The following is a 17,244-nucleotide window of genomic DNA, read 5'->3' as shown; positions in this document are numbered from 1 at the left end:
CACAAGCCATAAGGCCCTAACCTGCCACAGGTAACGCATGGGGGACGTGGCGGCCAATCTCCTGCTTCTGCAAAATGTTAATATTCACTCGAGAGATCTCCCATGCCCCCTACTACAGAGGAAGGCAACCCTCTCGCGCCCCCATCGCCCCCACATACCAATCTGACCATGGGATCAAATTCCTTCCTAAGCCCAAATAGGAATCGGTGTGACCGTGAGCGGAGGGACAAGAACCTCTAGGCAGAACCCACCAGCTTTAAGCTCCAGAAGCAGCACTGGCACGCCCCAGCCAAAACCCCCAGCCTTGACTGTAGCCAACACTCAATGCCTCTGAGGAAAGCTTCCAAAAATCAGACAAAGCCTGACGCACATAGCAGAAAGGGTGGGTGAGGGGGTAGTGGGGTGGTGGAGGGATTCCCTCCCAGTCCCATGTGGCAACCAGAAAAGCCCAGAAGCCGGGGAAATATCCATAATAGAACGAGGCATCCCTGCACCTAGATCACTCCTGAGCCGTGGTGTCCAACTTCTTCTCGAACATCTCCAGTGACAGGATCCACAGCTCCTCCAGGTGTCCGTGCCACTGTCTCACTGCTCTGAGAGTGAAGAAGAATTTCCTGCTATCCAAGCTAATCTTACTTTCCTGCTGCGTCAGGCCATCTCTCCTCCCATGACTTGCTTACCATCTTTGTCGCCCACCCCTGGGCCCTCTCTAACTTCATCCTTGTCACAACATGGAGCCTAAAACTGCACACGGTGCTCTAGACGAGGCCTGACCAGCACTGAGGAGAGAGGCACCATCTCCTCCAGGGTCTTGCACCTAATGCTTGTATTGATGAATCCCTAAACTACATGTGCCCTAAAATGCATGTGCCTTTTGGGCAGCTACATCACGCTGCAGACTCATTTGAGTGTGGGATCTACCAAGCCTCCCAGATCCTTCTCTGTAGTGCTGCCATCCAGCCAGGTGTCGCCCATTTTGCATTTGTGCTTTTGATTCTTGTTCCCAAGTTGCAGTATCTTGCATTTGTCTGCCCTGAATTTCATTCAGTTAGCTCCAGCACAGATTTCCAATCTTTCAAGATCCTTCTGAATTGCACTCCCTCACATCCTCCAACGTGTCCACAATCCTTCCCAGTTTTGTGTTGTCTGCAAACGTGCTCAGGAAGCTTCCTGTGCCAGCGTCCCAACCATTAGCAAATGTGTTGAACAGCACCGGGCCCAGGACAGACCCCTGTTGGACTCCTCGTGAACCCTCCTGCCATTCTGACGGGGATCCATTGATAATTTCCCTTTGCTTTGGCTGCTGAGCTAGCTGTCTATTCACTTCCTAGTAGCTCTGTCCACGCCACGTTTCTCCAGTTTGTTTATGGTCCTGCAGGACCTTGTCGAAAGCCTTGTTGAAGTCCAGGTGCACTATATCCACAGCATTTTCTTCATCTACCTAAGGAGTTATCCATCGGAGAAACAAGTTTGTTTGCCTTGACACTAGGGCCCTGAATAGGCGTGAAGTTCCCAACCCTGGAAAGATGCACTTGATGGCTTTTGCCTGGAAATGCAAGCCCTGGATACTGGATACTGCCTGGTCCCAGGTCGAGAAGCAGATGCATTTGTTGGGTGTTCCTGAAAACCAAGCGCTCTGAGCCCTCCGTGCAGGGGCTGCCCATAGTAGTGAAGCTCACAGAGTGCTCAGTATTACTGAGTGTCTGCTGCATGCAGGAAGTGTGTGTGGCGTATATGGAGGTGATGGTATGATGGCTCAAATGAAGTCTTACTCTTGTATATTGTGGGGGTGTAGAGGGGCATGGGGTCTGGGGTTTGTGAGGGACCTGTGTGTGTGGATGTGGGTGGGTGGGTATGGTGGTTTAGTGGGGAGGGTGTGTTGCTGCTGAGCCTGGGCAGAGCGTGTCGGGACTGTGCAGTGCTGGTCCCCGCTGGCAACACGGGGCTGAGGGCAGTGGCAGTGACAGCCGGAAAGAGCTGCCGCTGCAAGCTGGGCTGCCTAGAAAGGCAGTGGAGCTGCGGAGCTGCCCCAGCCACGCTGCATGCCCGGGGGTGGCAGGACGCGCCATAACTGGACTGTGCCTGAGCCAGGCAGGATGGAGGGACCCGCCACAGGCCAGACAAAGACCTGCTGTGGGTCCCAGCAGGCCGTATTTCACCCACCCCTGGTCTAATGTCTCTCCTGACTGTACAGTTGGTCCAATAAAAGAGATCACCAGAAAAAGGCCCTTGCTTTTCACCAACAACAGATACAGGACTGTGGAAAGAGGAGGTCTGCAAACTTGCTCAGGAGGCTTCCTGTGCCAAGAGATGTCCTAGGACACCACTAAAGAATTAATCTTTCTCTGTGCGAGCTCTCCCGTGGGATTCTGTAATTACTCAAACTGGCCACTTGCTCATGCAGCCATCATGTTTGCTGTGGAAATCATACTTACATATTTTTAGAGCTGAGCTCTCCCCGAGACTTTCCGAGTCAATATGCAATTATTTCCAAGTGCTTTTCATCTTTGTGTTGTGTCTGACTGTGTACAGTTCAGCCATAACGAGAACGTATATAATGCAGCTGGTTCGGCTCATGAGCTTGGCCACGCTCTCATTTTTGGACATGATGATGAAGCCGGCAATGTAGCCAGATTCTGTCGATGCCCTGGCTGCAAAGAAAGATGCATTATGAGATCAAAACTCTCGTGAGTAAAGCTAAGTTTGAATGTAACCCTTTTTTTCATTATCTCTTGATACAACAATGCTGGAGAATCCTGATGAAAGGATAGCGGAGTTGGCATTAATACAAATATTAATCAAGACCAGTTCCTCAACTGATGTTTGGGGAACTCTGCTAGTAATCTGCTTCCAGCCTGACATTTCTCCTTTCACTGCTGCACCTTAACATTGCCTCTTTTTCTGTGCCCTGCTCCTGCCAAGGTTGTTCAGATATGTTACAGAGATCCCAGGCAGCGGGCCCCAGTCCCTGCTACAAAGGGAGGCAAAACCCTGCAGTCCATACCAACCTGACAATGGGGGAAATTCCTGACCCCAAATGTGGCAATGGGTCTGATCCTGGAAGGATGGGCAAGAGCCTCTAGTCAGAAACCTCCAGGTTTAAGACCCAGTCAAAATCCCCAGCTTGGGCGGCAGCTGACAGCCAGTGCTTCGGAGGAAGCTGAAGAAAATCCTCGTGACACATGTAGCAGCAGGAGGGGGGAAAACTTCCTTCCTGGCCCTATGTGGCAAGCAGGAAAGCCCAGCAGCTTCGGAAATACCCAGAGCAGAACATGGGAATAGCTATGCTTAGATCCTCCCTGACCAATACTTACCTGGCCTCCCCTTGAACACCTCCAGGGATGGAGAGTCCCGAACTTGTCTCGGGGTCTGTTCCACTGCCTCATTGGAAAGAAGCTTTTCCTGAGATTCAGTCTAAACCATTGCACCAGTTCAGGCCACTGGTCCACATCCTATCACGCCCCCTCTTTAAGTGCCTTTTCGGCAAGATGAATATGCTTAGCTCCTTCATCCTCTTCTCGTATGATTTGCTTTCCAAGCCCTTTGATCTTCTTTGTCGCCCGCCTCTGGGCCCTCTCTAACTTCTCCACATCCTTTTAAACATGCGGAGCCCAGAACAGCACGTGGTATTTCAAATAAGGCCTAACCAGTGCTGAGTAGAGAAGCCTAACTATCGCTATCAGTCCCCGTGACTTGAACCTACTGCTTCAGTTGATGCGTCGAAAAAATACATTGGTCTTCTGTGCAGCTGCATCCCACTGCAGACTCGTATTGAGTCTTTGATCTACCAGGACTCCCCAGTCCTTCTCCTGAGTGCTGCCATCCAGCTAGGTGTCAAATTCTGAATTGGTATTTTGGATTCTTCTCCCCGAGGTGCAGCACCTTGCATTTGTCTGCACTAAACTTCATCCTGCCCGTTCCAGCTCCGCTTTCCAATCTGGTGAGATCCTTCTGAATTGGGCTCCCCTCCTCCAATACTTCCCAGTCCTTCCCAGTGTTGTGTTGTCTGCAGATTTGCTCAAGAAGCTGTCTATGCCAGTATTCACATGATCACTGAACACACTGGACAGCACCAGAGCCAGGACAGATGCCAGTGGGACTTCACTCAAAACCGTCTGCCGCTCTGACATGGATCTGTTGATGGTTACCCGTTGGTTGTGGCTGTTGAGCCAGTTGTCTAGCAGTCCTGTCCAGCCTGCGGTTCTCCAGTTTGTTTGTGAGAAGGTCATGCAGGACTTGGTCAAAAGCCTTGCCGAAGTCCAGATTCACACTATCCACTACATCCCCTCCATCCATCCAAGTAGTTACCATATTTACCCGAGTTCAAGACACATTTGAATTTAAGACAAGCCCTAGTTCGATTCTAGACATGGGAAATTTATAAATTGGTTATAATTTTCCATGTATGGCACCTGACTACTGGAGGTTTATCTTAAATTTCTTCTCCCCCTCCCCATTGCTGATGTGAGGAAAGTCAGGCATGCGGGGGGAGTGGGGCAGGCAGCAGGAGAGTCAAGTGACTTGACCCTGGCCCCCTGCTACTTGTTCCCCCCAGCTTGCCCCCACTTGCCACCTGCTCTCCCCTCCCCCAGTGCCTGCATACCCTGCCCCTGCCCCCTTCAGTGCCCGTCTTCCTTAGCACTTGCTCCCCGCATGCCTGCTCCCCAGGCTGGCTGCCTCCCACATCGTCTTTGCTCCCTCCCCGACAGCATCTGAGGCTCCAGCTTCAGGGCACATCATCGCTTCGGCCCAGCTCCTCAGTGGCCGCTCTAGGGCCAGGGCCAGAGCTACCACTGCTGGATGGCTGGGCTGGGGCTGAAGTGCCAGCGTGCTCCTTCCCCCGGGGCCAGACCAGACCTGGAGCTGCAAAGCAGCGGTGGGGGGTGGTGGCAGGTGGGGGTGCAGCGGCTGCAAGGAGCAGGGGGCTGCTATTGATTCTCTGTAAGTCATTCATTTGAGATCAATTTCTCTCTTTCTGAAAGTCACCGAGTCCCAGCCCCGTGCTCCAAGCAGGACTATCTCCAACGACATCATCCCAGCCAAGGCTTTGTCTACCCAGGTCTTCAAAACCTCCAAGGATGGAGATTCTTGCCCTGCTCTGCCACCACATCCTTTGGCAAGGGGCAAAGCAGCTTTAGAGCGCTCCTTCTTGGAAGCTCCTTGAACTGAGTTGTGGATCCCTGTTCATCACCTTCTGTCTTCCTTTGCCAAAGCCTAAAAGGTCAGAAATATATTTCCCCAGCTGGAATAGCCTTAGGCTGCATAAAATTTAGCTCGGGTAGAAGTGTCTGCAAATAGTGTCGTTCGAGCCATGGAGTTGACAAAATCTTCTCCGCTCTGATTCCTGGTGATGTGTGCTCCGCTGTGCAAAAGGAATCCCTTTCTGTAGACCAGGAGCTGAGTCCACAGGCCCGTTAGTGATGAAGGGAAATCCCAGTTTTAGATTAACAGCTATCAAAGAGTCATCCCTAATCAGCTTCCAGTCCATTTGGGCCCTGCCTCTGTCCCACAGTTCTGCTCACAGGTCAGAAAAGGGAAGAGACAGCTTGTTTGGAAATGACTGTCTGTGTTCTCCCCTTCCTAATGAGGTTCAGTTTTATATCGATGTAGTCACCAATAATCTCTTCCCTGTTGTTCTGTATTTGTCCATAAGTGGCAATATTAGCCCCTCCTATTGCTTGCATCATAGAGTCCTAGATTCATAGATGCTAGGGTTGGAAGGGACGTCAATAGATCATCGAGTCCGAACCCCTGCACAGGCAGGAAAGAGTGCTGGGTTTAGATGACCTCCTTTTGAAGACCCCCAGGGTAGGGGAGAGCACCACCTCTCTTGGGAGCCCGTTCCAGACCTTGGTGACTCTAACCGTGAAGAAGTATTCCTAATGTCCAATCTAAATCTGCTCTCTGCTAGCTTGTAGCCATTAGTTCTTGTAACCCCCGGGGGTGCCTTGGTGAATAAAACATCACCAATTCCCTTCTGTGCCCCCATGATGAACTTATAGGCAGCCACAAGGTCCCCTCTCAACTTTCTCTTGCGGAGGCTGAAGAGGTCCAGGTGCCCCAGTCTCTTCTCATAGGGCTTGGCCTGCAAACCCTTAACCATACGAGTGGCCCTTCTCTGGACTCTCTCCAGGTTATCCGCATCCCTCTTGAAGTGCGGTGCCCAGAATAGCACACAGTACTCCAACTGCGGTCTGACCAGCGCCCGATAGAGGGGAAGTATCACCTCCTTGGATCTGTTCGTCATGCATCTGCTGATGCACGATAAAGTGCCATTAGCTTTTCTGATGGCTTCATCACACTGCCGACTCATGTTCATCTTGGAGTCCACTAGGACTCTGAGATCCCTTTCCACTTCCGTTCCACCCAGCAGGTCATTCCCTAGGCTGTAGGTGTGCTGGACATTTTTCCTCCCTAGGTGCAGCACTTTGCATTTCTCCTTGTTGAATTGCATTCTGTTGTTTTCTGCCCATATGTCCAACCTGTCCAGGTCTGCTTGTAGTTGTTCCCTGCCCTCCGGCGTGTCCACTTCTCCCCACAGTTTTGTGTCATCCACAGACTTGGACAGACTACACTTCACTCCCTCGTCCAAGTCGCTGATGAAGACATTGAAGAGTATTGGTCCAAGGACCGAGCCCTGCGGGACCCCACTGCCCACACCCTTCCAGGTCAAAACCGACCCATCCACCACGACTCTTTGGGTGCGATCCTCTAGCCAATTCACCACCCACCGGACCGTGTAGTCATCCAAGTCACAGCCTCTTAACTTGTTCACCAGTATGGGGTGGGATACCGTATCGAAGGCCTTCCTGAAGTCTAAGTATACGACATCCACCCCTCCTCCTGTGTCCAGGCGTTTCGTAACCTGGTCATAAAAAGAGACTAGATTAGTCAGGCATGATCTGCCTGCTACGAACCCATGCTGGTTTCCCCTCAGCATAATTTGTCCTGCCGGGCTCTCACAAATGTGGGCCTTGATAATTTTTTCAAAGCCTTTGCCAAGGATGGAGGTGAGACTGACTGGCTTATAGTTGCCTGGGTCCTCCTTCCTCCCCTTCTTGAAAATGGGGACCACACTGGCCCTTTTCCAGTCCTCCGGGACTTGGCCTGTGCGCCACAAGTGTTCAAATATGCCCGCCAGCGGTTCTGCAATGATGTCGGCCAGTGCCTTCAGCACCCTCGGATGGAGCTCATCCGGGCCTGCCGACTTAAAGGCATCCGGTTCCTCCAAGTGACTCTGCACCATCTCAGGGTCTACGCATGGCAGTCTGGTGCCTTGCTGCTGCCTCTCTACAACCCCAGAGAGAGACTTGTCCTGCCCCTCGCTTAGGAACACTGAGGCAAAGAACTCATTGAGGAGTTCAGCCTTGTCCCCCCTGTCTGTCACCAGTTGCTTCTGCCCATTGAGTAGGGGTCCTATTCCTCCCTGGGCCTTCCTTTTACTCCCTATATATGTAAAAAAAACAATTTTTTTGTTATCCTTCACTTGGGATGCCATCCTCAGCTCCATGGTAGCTTTGGCCCATCTAACTGCCTTCCTACAAGCGTGAGCAGAGGAGGTATACTCCTCTTTGGTGATCTCTCCCTGTTTCCACTTTTTATATGCTCCCCTTTTAGCCTTGCCCCCCTTTTAGGTTTGGTAGATCTGTCTGTTCTGTCACCCTTGGGGCAGACCCCAGGGGCTGAGGTGGGAGTGAGGGGGAAAAGCCTCCTGCCCCTTGGGCACCAGAGACCTGCCCTCAGAGCCCACTACAGCCCCCAGGCAGCCACAGCCCTCTGCCCCGCTGGGATGAGGCCATAAAAGGCCCAGTTTTGCCCCCCACAGGGCTCATCTACACAAGACGTTTACTGCAGAGCTGTCTACGTGGCTCTGCAGTAAATGTGTCTGTGTCTACACAGGCGCCACTCCTAGGGTGCCTGAAATGAATAAACTCTGGAGCAGGCAAGTACTTGTAAATACAAATACTGCAGCCGGGCTGCAGCTCCCTGCAGGTCTGTATAACGGGCCAGACAGGGAGCAGACATTTTTTGTGTGCAGAAACACACATGCGGATGCTGCCCGGTTGGCTGGGCATGAAGGTGCCTCGGTGCTGCGGCTGGCTGCCAGCTAGCCCTGCAATGAAGCACGCTCATGCCCGGCCCAGCCCTTCTGCAGCGCGTTGCAACAGGGCGGGAGCAGCCATGGGCTGCTGCCAGCCAGGGCTGTTGTGACCGGGCTCAATGTGCTGTGCAGGAATAAGCCCTGGGACAACATCCCCTGGAGTTTATTGCTCCAGGGTGCACATTTTACACAGCATGCCCAGGAGCAAAAACACGCTGGAGCAATAAGCCCTGGATTTTTTTGTGCACATGAATTGCACATGTAGACACACCCACACTGATGTTAGCTGATCTCACCAGCAGCTCTGCATGCTTATGGGGGAGGAAAAGGCTCCCCTTGGGCAGGGGGAAAAAAACTCAGCAACACTGATCCTGACCCAAAGCTTAGCTGAGGTGGGGGCATTTTTATTATTATTAATTTATTTTTTAAACGTTCTTGTCTCAGGCCAAATCAGCCAGACCATTTCCAAATTCTATCAGCAGAGCACAGCTCAGTCATTCAAGTGTGCGTGCTGCTACCCCTGCCCTGCCAAATCTCCTCCCTCCCAGACTCTTCAGCCTGGGGCCTCAGATACTCCCAAATCCATGGCAGGCATCCCACATGCAAGCCCCAAGCCCGTGAGGGCCACGGCACAGAAGCAGCTGGGATTAAAGAAGTTTTAGAAGGAAAATTTCAGACCAGTTTGGCAAGCGGGGGTCCTAGGGTTGGCCATGACATTCCCATGACAGGGCCAGCTCCAACCCAAGGGTGCCTTATTTTTCCCGCCACGCCTTGTTGGTAAAGTGATAAATAGGGAGGATGCCCACAAGACTTTGCACAGTTCCCCGTCCCGCTAAACCCTGCTAGACCATACTGGCTCACTGGGCCCCGCTCCCAGACGGTTCCTCAAGCCTTATGGGATAATTGCGTGGCTCCAAATCCTCCCCTTTACCATGCCCCATGCTTCGCAGATATAATACGAACGGTTGACTCACTGAGCCCTTTCCAAGCCTGAAGCTGGGTCCCTTTCACGTCCCTCTCTGTTGTGCCCCTCTGGCACTGGGCCCTCCGGCCCTTGTACCTGCGCCATTCTGGCACTGGGCTCTACACAGTAGGGCGCCCCGGCCACTTGGCATTAACGAGGCCACTTTTCCTACAAAGGCTCAGAGCAGCTAATCATCAGGTAATAAAATAATGTAGAAAAGAGACCAGGAGAGCAAAACAAGGTCAAAAAGGAAGTTGAGAACCAGCATAAAAACAGACCCTCCTCCTTGAAGAACGCCCCAGCCTAGCTCTCTTTCCTAGGATGCTCATTCCCATGATGAAATTTGCCTTTTTTTTGCCAATTTAATGGCATTACAGTTTGCACGTGTGGATTTTTCTGGTGATTTAAAAGTCTTTTTGGCGATTTAAAGTAAAATGCATTCCGATGTATTTTAGTTTGGATCTCCAGGAATTAAACCGATGCATCCATGGATTCATCACATGAAAACAGAAATGCACTCAAAGACTTGTAATGAGCCCCTTTGTCCCCCAGACGGTGCTGCAACTTTTGTGTCATTCACCCCTTTGTCCCCCAGATGTCTCTCCAAAATTGGAGGTTGACGGGGAAGAGGATACCTGCACTTTTTCAGTAGCTGGGTGTAATGTGTTTCTGTGGACACGTTGCGTTGCACACCAGATGATGCGGTCCACCCAGCCCAATGTGAATCAATCTTTGTTCGCCTGTACGGACACCTGTACCCCAACCTTTGTGGGCAGTGGTACTAGGAGGGCCTTGAGAGCTGTAGCCCTAAAAAATCATCCTAGCCCCCTGTCCCGGTGCTGCCCCCCGCCCGCAGAGACACGGCACATCTGCCTAGCTGCACGGGACAGCCGGGCTGCAGCTCCCTGCAGGTCAGTGTAACGGGCCAGGCGGGGAGCGAGACGGAGCTTTGGGCAGCTCGGGGCAAGGGATGGGGGCGCAGGGGGAGGGAGGGCGGGGGGCTGCCTCCATGTGATCAAGAGTGGGGGAGGGGGAAGGTCCTGTGAGGGGCAAGTGTGGGTCTGTGCATGTGTGGGTCTGTCTATGTGGGTCTGCATTGGGGGGGGGTGTGTGTGTGGGTCTGTGTCATTCTGCACATGGTCACAGACACAAACACACTCTCCCACCTGCCATAAACACAGACACACACATGCACATGGACACAAACACACTGTCCCTCCCTTCATGAACAGACACACATGCACACAGAGGCACATGCATGCACACATGCAGACAGGCTGGGTGGGGCTGGGGGGTTGCAAGGTGCAGGGCACCTATACAGGCGGGTGGGGGAAGCTGTGCGGTGCAGGCACAAGGCAAGGCACGTGGTGGGATGGAGGGGGGCTGCATGGGCTGAAGGTGCAGTAGGGGTGTGAGGAGAAACTGGGGCTAGAGCTGGGGCAAGGGCTGCCGGCATGGGTGGGTGTAGAGCATGGCTGGAGGGTCCCTTGCAGCGGGTGGACAGCGCTTGCCCCCGCTGGCTCAGGGATTGCTGGTTCGACGGTGCCCCCGGCTCTAATCGAGTACCAAAAACATCAGCAGGGTGCATAGTTATGTGCTTCCCTCTGCTGTAATTTAATGTGAATAGTACACTGAGCTTAGTTCAATTGAAAGGCTATCACCTGTAAATGCTGATGCATTGATTTAAAACAAGTCATTTTAAATTTAATAAACCGGTCTAATTTCATGAGGATTAAACTGTGTCACATGTACAAGCACCCCTTTAATATTTATAGCTCTTAGCTGCCCCTTCTGTCCTGGGAAAGCCGGTGTCATTTAAAAAAAAAAAAAAAGTGCTTTGTGTTTAAATACTAAAGCTGTGATATTTCCAAGTAAATATTTTCACGTTGAACCAAAGTAAAAGATCTAGTCTAGTGTCGTGGAAACACACACAGAGTACTTTTGGGTCAGGTCAGCAGAAGCTTTTATTTAAAAGAAACTACAGCTGTAGGGGGAGTTCTAAAGTGACATGGATTTTCCAAGCACTTGGAAGGGGTTCTCCCCCAAGAGCAAAATCAGGAGGCTTATATATTTTTTAACAGTCGCTTACAACTCACGTGATCATATAGTGAAATTAGCATGAAAAGCGGCTATAATATTATTTTATTATTTCTTTGCTGTTATCAGGATGGGAATTATGGGGGAGATAGGGTTAGTTTATAAACCTCCTTCTTGCACCTGGAAATCTACTTTGTACATACTTTTTTTTTTTTTTACCTTCAAGGCCGCGATGAGCGAAGCATTTGCAGAAGAGTTACAAAGAACAAACACTTGCCCTTATCTGTTCTACTGTACCGAGCCAGCAATTCTACACAAAGCGGTTATGTCATCTTATAACTAAAATAATCAAAGTTTAAGGCATATATTTTTTCTGATTCCACAGCCCCCTCCTTTGAGACTGTTTAGTCTCACTTTAGCCTTAAATTTCCATTTTCATGAGCCCCTCTATTTTATCATGCAGCCTTTTATGTTTTCTTTCAATCTGCTCACACTTTTGTAACACCATTATGCTAGACTCTGCTGTGGGTTTTTTTGCCTTGCTAAAGCTTCCCCTGCTGGCTTTCACGCAGCAAAGGATCAGTTGCATTAAGACATAGAACATTATCAGAACTATCAAGACAAACAATATTCCATACAGGATTTTCTTGCCAAGGGCCCCGAAATCTGGGAGCCAGGAGGTTAGCCAAGACCACATTTTTTTTAGACCCCAGTCAGTATTTTCTGAGGCCACTTGATGTAGGACCCTTAACTGATTTTGGATTTTGTGAATGTCAGTTTCGATTCACATGTCCTGATTGACATAGACACAACAGGTGGAGTTTATTAAGGCACATACTCTTCCCTGGGATACCAATAGGTAATCTAGGGCTATGCGGTGTTGTATAGTTACTTGTGAGATCTGGGAGATCTCTTTTTGCAGAGCCTGAATTGCATCCGCAGTGGCATTTCCCATAGCTTCCATTGTGGCTGAAATGTTAATTATGGCTAATTCCAATTCTCTTACTCCAAGCCACGGTATGAAGGTTCTCACAAATCGATGGAACCCTGTGTTTCTGGTAGCTAAGGGGTTAACCGCCCTTTTCATGTGATGGTTGAAATTTTTTATTTGTTCCAGATATATTGCACTATGCATTTCGAAACCAGGGATAACACGTCTAAGAGTGCATGCCCCCACCCAATTCCAGGGCAAGATTTTATGAGCCGTTTCCGCAGAGCCAGTAAAGGCCTGGGGCAGAAAGGGTATTCAAATCTCGACAGTTGTCGTGCCCTATCCGGCACTTTCGATTGATATGCATCGTATAGGACGGTCCACGTTCAGCTGTTATCCTGCTGGACCGAGATATATTATAAGAAGTAAAATTGGAGTGAATGTAAAATTCTGATCTGTTTGCAATGAGAGCAACATGAGGTTCCTTAGAAAAGTTGTAGACCATGAATCCTGTATAATTGAGAGAGGGTATGTTATCCAACAGGATTTCACTGGTGCTACTAGGGCTATAATCTAGAGTAGTTAGGCAATGAGGGTAGTGTCCTACAGGTGTGGCTTTATTATAAGCTCCGGTGTTGTTGGATCTGTAACAGAAAGGCGCCTCTACTCTTGGGGGCCTCCATTCTTTAGGAGCGGACCGATGGGCAGCTAACGAGTAGTGTCTAACGAAGCCGCCGTTTATTGTTCCCCATTGCTGGAGGGATATTGGTACTCCGATCATTGGGATTCCTTGGTGTAGGTGTGCTGGGCTGTGAGAGCATATCCAGCAGTCACTTTTATTTCCAGCTTGAGCCACCGCATGGGAGATCTGCAAATACAAATTTTTTTTTCACCCCCCTTGGGTGATACTGAGATACCCAAGTGTGATATATAAGGATATCGGTGTCATTTTTAGATATAGGAGGGACAAAGAATCTTAACAACAAACATAACCAGCACCAGTAAGAAAAAGAACACTACCAGCCAAACCCAGGATGGCAGCCGAAGTCTTTCTTCGTCCTCTGGGCTCAAGTTATCTAAAGCACTGATAATGTCGGCTCTTGGTCTTGATCGAGGTGGTGATCTTCCGAATGGGAGCATTCACTTTCTTCGAGGCCGAAGATGATATCTTCGTTTTTTAACTGATGAATCCGGCTGGGCTGAGGTGTTGGGTGCAGGGGAGAGGTTACTAGCACTTGCACCCTGATGCTCCTCACTTGCCTGAGTGAGGTCCTGAGGGTCTTTGTTCTTGGCCTCAGGGAAAGATCCCAACCTTGGTTGGAATACAGCTGCTTCGGGGTCCAATGGAGGTGATACCTTCTTGCAGTGCGAGGCGTGAGTCCACGTTTGGTGACCTTGGCAACGAACAGCAGAATTAGTGGTTAGAAGTACCTGGAAAGGTCCTTTTCATCTGGGTTGAAGTGCGTTTTTCCGTTGATAGACCTTTATGTAGATCCAATCCCCTGGTTCGAGGTTGTGACAGGGAACATCCGGTGGTTGAGGTAAGGCTTCTTGGACCTGTGAATGAACAGACCTGGCATATTTCATTAATGCCTTGCAATAATTTAGTACAGTTTCATCAGTTAATTGTAGGTCTGTTTGGTGAGGGGCAACAGGTGGTGTAGCTGGCATCCTCATGGGTCGTGCCATGAGTATTTCATAAGGGGTTAGGCCATGTTTTCTGTTAACAGTGTTTCTAATGTGCATAAGAGCAATGGGCAGTGCATCAGGCCATTTGAGGCCTGTTTCAGCACAAATCTTTGAAATGCGCGTTTTTAAATCAGAGTTTTTACGTTCTACAGCACCACTTGACTGTGGATGATAACTACAGTGTAGGTGTTGCTGTATGTTGAGTGCTTGGCAGATGTTTTTTATTATCTGTCCTGTGAAATGGGTGCCACGGTCACTATCTATTGTGAGGGGCAATCCAAATCTAGGGATGAATTTTTTGAGCAATTTTTTTGCTACAGTGATGGAATCAGCACGTACGCATGGGTAGGCTTCCACCCATCCAGAGAACACATCAATAATAACAAGAATGTATTCATAAGAACAGCACTTAGGTAGCTGCACAAAATCAATTTGCAGATTTACAAACGGTCCCCATGGAGGGGGATGGGCTGCGGGTGTCGTTTTTACCCGTTGCCCAATGTTGTGAGCTAAGCAGATGGGACAGGAGCTACAGTACTGTTGTGCCATGGAAGGAAAATTTGGGGCAAACCAATTTCTTTGTACTGTAGCAATCATTCCTCCTTTGCTCGTATGGACCACAGAGTGGGTTAAACGAGCAAGATGTGGCAAAAGCTCTCTAGGCGCCACCAGGCGGCCGTCCGGGGAGCGCCAGAGAGAGTCGGGGTGCAGTGAACATCCTGCACGCAGCCAGTCATTTATTTTCTTTTTTGGGGCCTGATTTTGAAGAAGGGCCAGACTTGAAAGGCTAGCCAAAGGAGACTGGTCTGCTGAAAAACACACAAAAACAGAGTTAGGAGCCTGTGGGCCAGAAAGGGCCGCATTTCTGGCAGAACGGTCTGCCAGATCATTTCCTCGTGTGACATCATCAAAGGGTTTCTCATGAGCTTTACATTTAACAATAGCAATAGCAAGAGGCAATTGAACAGCTTCTAAGAGCGTTTTTATATAACAACCATGACTGATTTGGGTCCCTGATGAAGTGAGGAACCCTCTTTGTTTCCAGATTTGTCCAAAATCATGAACAACACCAAAAGCATACTTAGAGTCAGTATAAATGGTTGTGGTTTGATTTTTTGCAAGAATGCAAGCACGTGTTAAAGCAATGAGTTCAGCAACTTGAGCAGAACGAGCTTGGGGTAAAGAATAGGCTTCCAAAACAGCATACTGAGTGCATACTGCATATCCCACAACTAATTTGCCTGCATCATTTCTAAGACAGGAACCATTAACAAACAAAACAAGGTCAGAGTTCGGGATAGGAATGTCCTTGAGGCCAGTTCGAGGGGTTAACAATTGAGTTGTGATAGACAGGCAATCATGAGGCTCACCATCAGAGGCAATAGGCAGAAGTGACGCAGGATTTAGAATTGAACAGCGATTTAAGGTTATATTTGCAGCTGACAGTAGAAGTTTCTCATATTTAGTAAGACGGGAATTGGAAATGTGCTGAGTTTTGCCCTTGAGCAGAAGGGCCATCACAGCATGTGGAACTGCAACGGTTAAAGAGTGTCCCAAAACTAGAGAATCTGCCTTTTTAACCAACAAGGCAGCAGCTGCAACTGAACGGAGGCAAGGAGGAAGTCCCGCAGCTACGGGATCAAGGGCAGAGCTGTAATATGCAATTGGGCGATGCTTTTCACCATGCTGCTGAGTGAGTACTCCTAAAGCGATTCCTTCCCGTTCATGACAAAACAAGGTAAAGGGTTTTTTATAATTAGGAAGTCCAAGAGCAGGAGCAAGAGTGAGGGCTTGCTTAAGGACCACAAATGCTTGTTCGGCTTCAGGAGTCCAAGGGAGGGGTTCCGGGGTGGTATCATGAGTGAATGCTTGCAAGGGTTTTGTGAAAGCAGCATAACCCAGGATCTACTGTCTATAATAACCCGTTGCACCTAAGAATCCCCTCATCTGTTTTCTAGTCATAGGTTTGGGAATGTTGAGGATAGCTTCAACTCTACTAGGGGAAAGGTGTCGTTTTTCTGTTGAGATATCATGTCCTAAATAATGTATCTTAGACTTGTAGAGCTGCAATTTAGATTTTGAGGCCTTGTGGCCTTTTTGAGCTAAAGCTGTGAGGAGTGTCAAAGTATCTTGCTCACAGGCCTCTAAAGTGGGTGAGGCTAACAATAGATCATCAACGTACTGAACAAGGGTGGACCCCCCTTTGAACGTGATAGGATCCAAATCTTTTTTTAGGATCTGGGAAAACAGGGTTGGGGACTCTGTATATCCCTGAGGGAGTCTTGTCCAGGTATATTGAAATCCCTGATAAGTAAATGCAAACAGATACTGGCTATTCTTATGAACGGGGATAGAGAAAAAAGCAGAACAAAGATCCACTACTGTGAAATATGTAGCATCTGAAGGGATACAGGAAAGAATAGTGGCAGGGTTAGGGACCACGGGGAAAGCGGGTAACACAGCGGCATTTATAGCTTGAAGATCTTGCACAAAGCGATACGTATCTTTATCAGGTTTTTTGACAGGTAGGATAGGTGTGTTGTAAGGGGAGCGTATTGGGACAATAATCCCTTGCTCAAGGAGTGAGGAAATGACAGGCTTGATTCCTTTCTCAGCTTCCTTTGAGATGGGGTACTGTGGGACACGAGGAAGTGGCTTGGCAGGGTTCAGGATGATACGCACTGGTTCAGCACTCAGCATGTGCCCCACTTTATTCGCATGGGTGGACCACAGCTGTGGAGGTACTCGTGCCAACAGTTCCTCTTGCAAGAAGGAAGTGTCAGAATCAGAGTACTCCTGGGTTAGCAAAGCCACAAGCTCGGTTTCTCTATGTTTCGGTACCTCAAGGTAAACACCATCTGGGCTACAATAAATCACGCATCCCAGTTTACACAGCAAATCCTTACCAAGAAGGTTGATAGGTGCACAGGGGCTAAGAAGAAAGGCATGATTTTCAGACAAAGGGCCAATAGAGATGGAGACAGGTTCAGAGACGGGATGTGGGATAGGTTGTCCGCCTATACCGACAGCATTTACAGTTTCAGGAGAATAAGGTAGAAAAGGAAACTCAGCAGCCTTTAGCGTGGAGCGGGACGCTCCGGTGTCGACAAGACAGGAGACAGGTTTACCAGAAATAAGGCATTTAACAAACGGACCAGATTGGTCAGTAGCAAGCAAAGGAGCAATGATGTCACTGTCCCTCAGGCTGTCCTATTCAACACTGGGAAAATTGACAGGAAGTGGAGGTGGGGGCTGGGGTCTGGGTCCTTGGCCGGGGCGGTTGGGGCATTCTGATTTCCAATGTCCTTCTTGCTTGCAATAATGACATTGGTTCCCATAGCCTGGGTTTTGTGGGCTCAAGGATCTATCTCTTCCCCTGAATCTACCCGGGCCTCCCCTTCCCCGTCCTCGTCCCCTTCCTCTACCTGGACCCTGCAACTGAGAAATCTGTAAGGCCATTAACTTAAACTCGGCACTGTCTTTAGACCGTTCCAATTTGTTATGAAAATGGTTAGCCGCAGC

At 49.5% G+C, this 17,244-nt stretch overlaps 1 long non-coding RNA gene across 7 annotated transcripts in view; it reads left to right on the top strand.

The window, feature by feature from the left end:
- Window positions 1-17,244, top strand: part of LOC132248615 (uncharacterized) — a 37,170-nt gene that overhangs the window by 10,701 nt on the left and 9,225 nt on the right. The gene's annotated exons all lie outside the window — the stretch shown is intronic.

This window comes from Alligator mississippiensis, chromosome 1, assembly GCF_030867095.1.
Source record: "Alligator mississippiensis isolate rAllMis1 chromosome 1, rAllMis1, whole genome shotgun sequence".
Classification (NCBI taxonomy): domain Eukaryota; kingdom Metazoa; phylum Chordata; order Crocodylia; family Alligatoridae; genus Alligator; species Alligator mississippiensis.
This window is presented reverse-complemented; position numbering and strand designations above follow the sequence as displayed.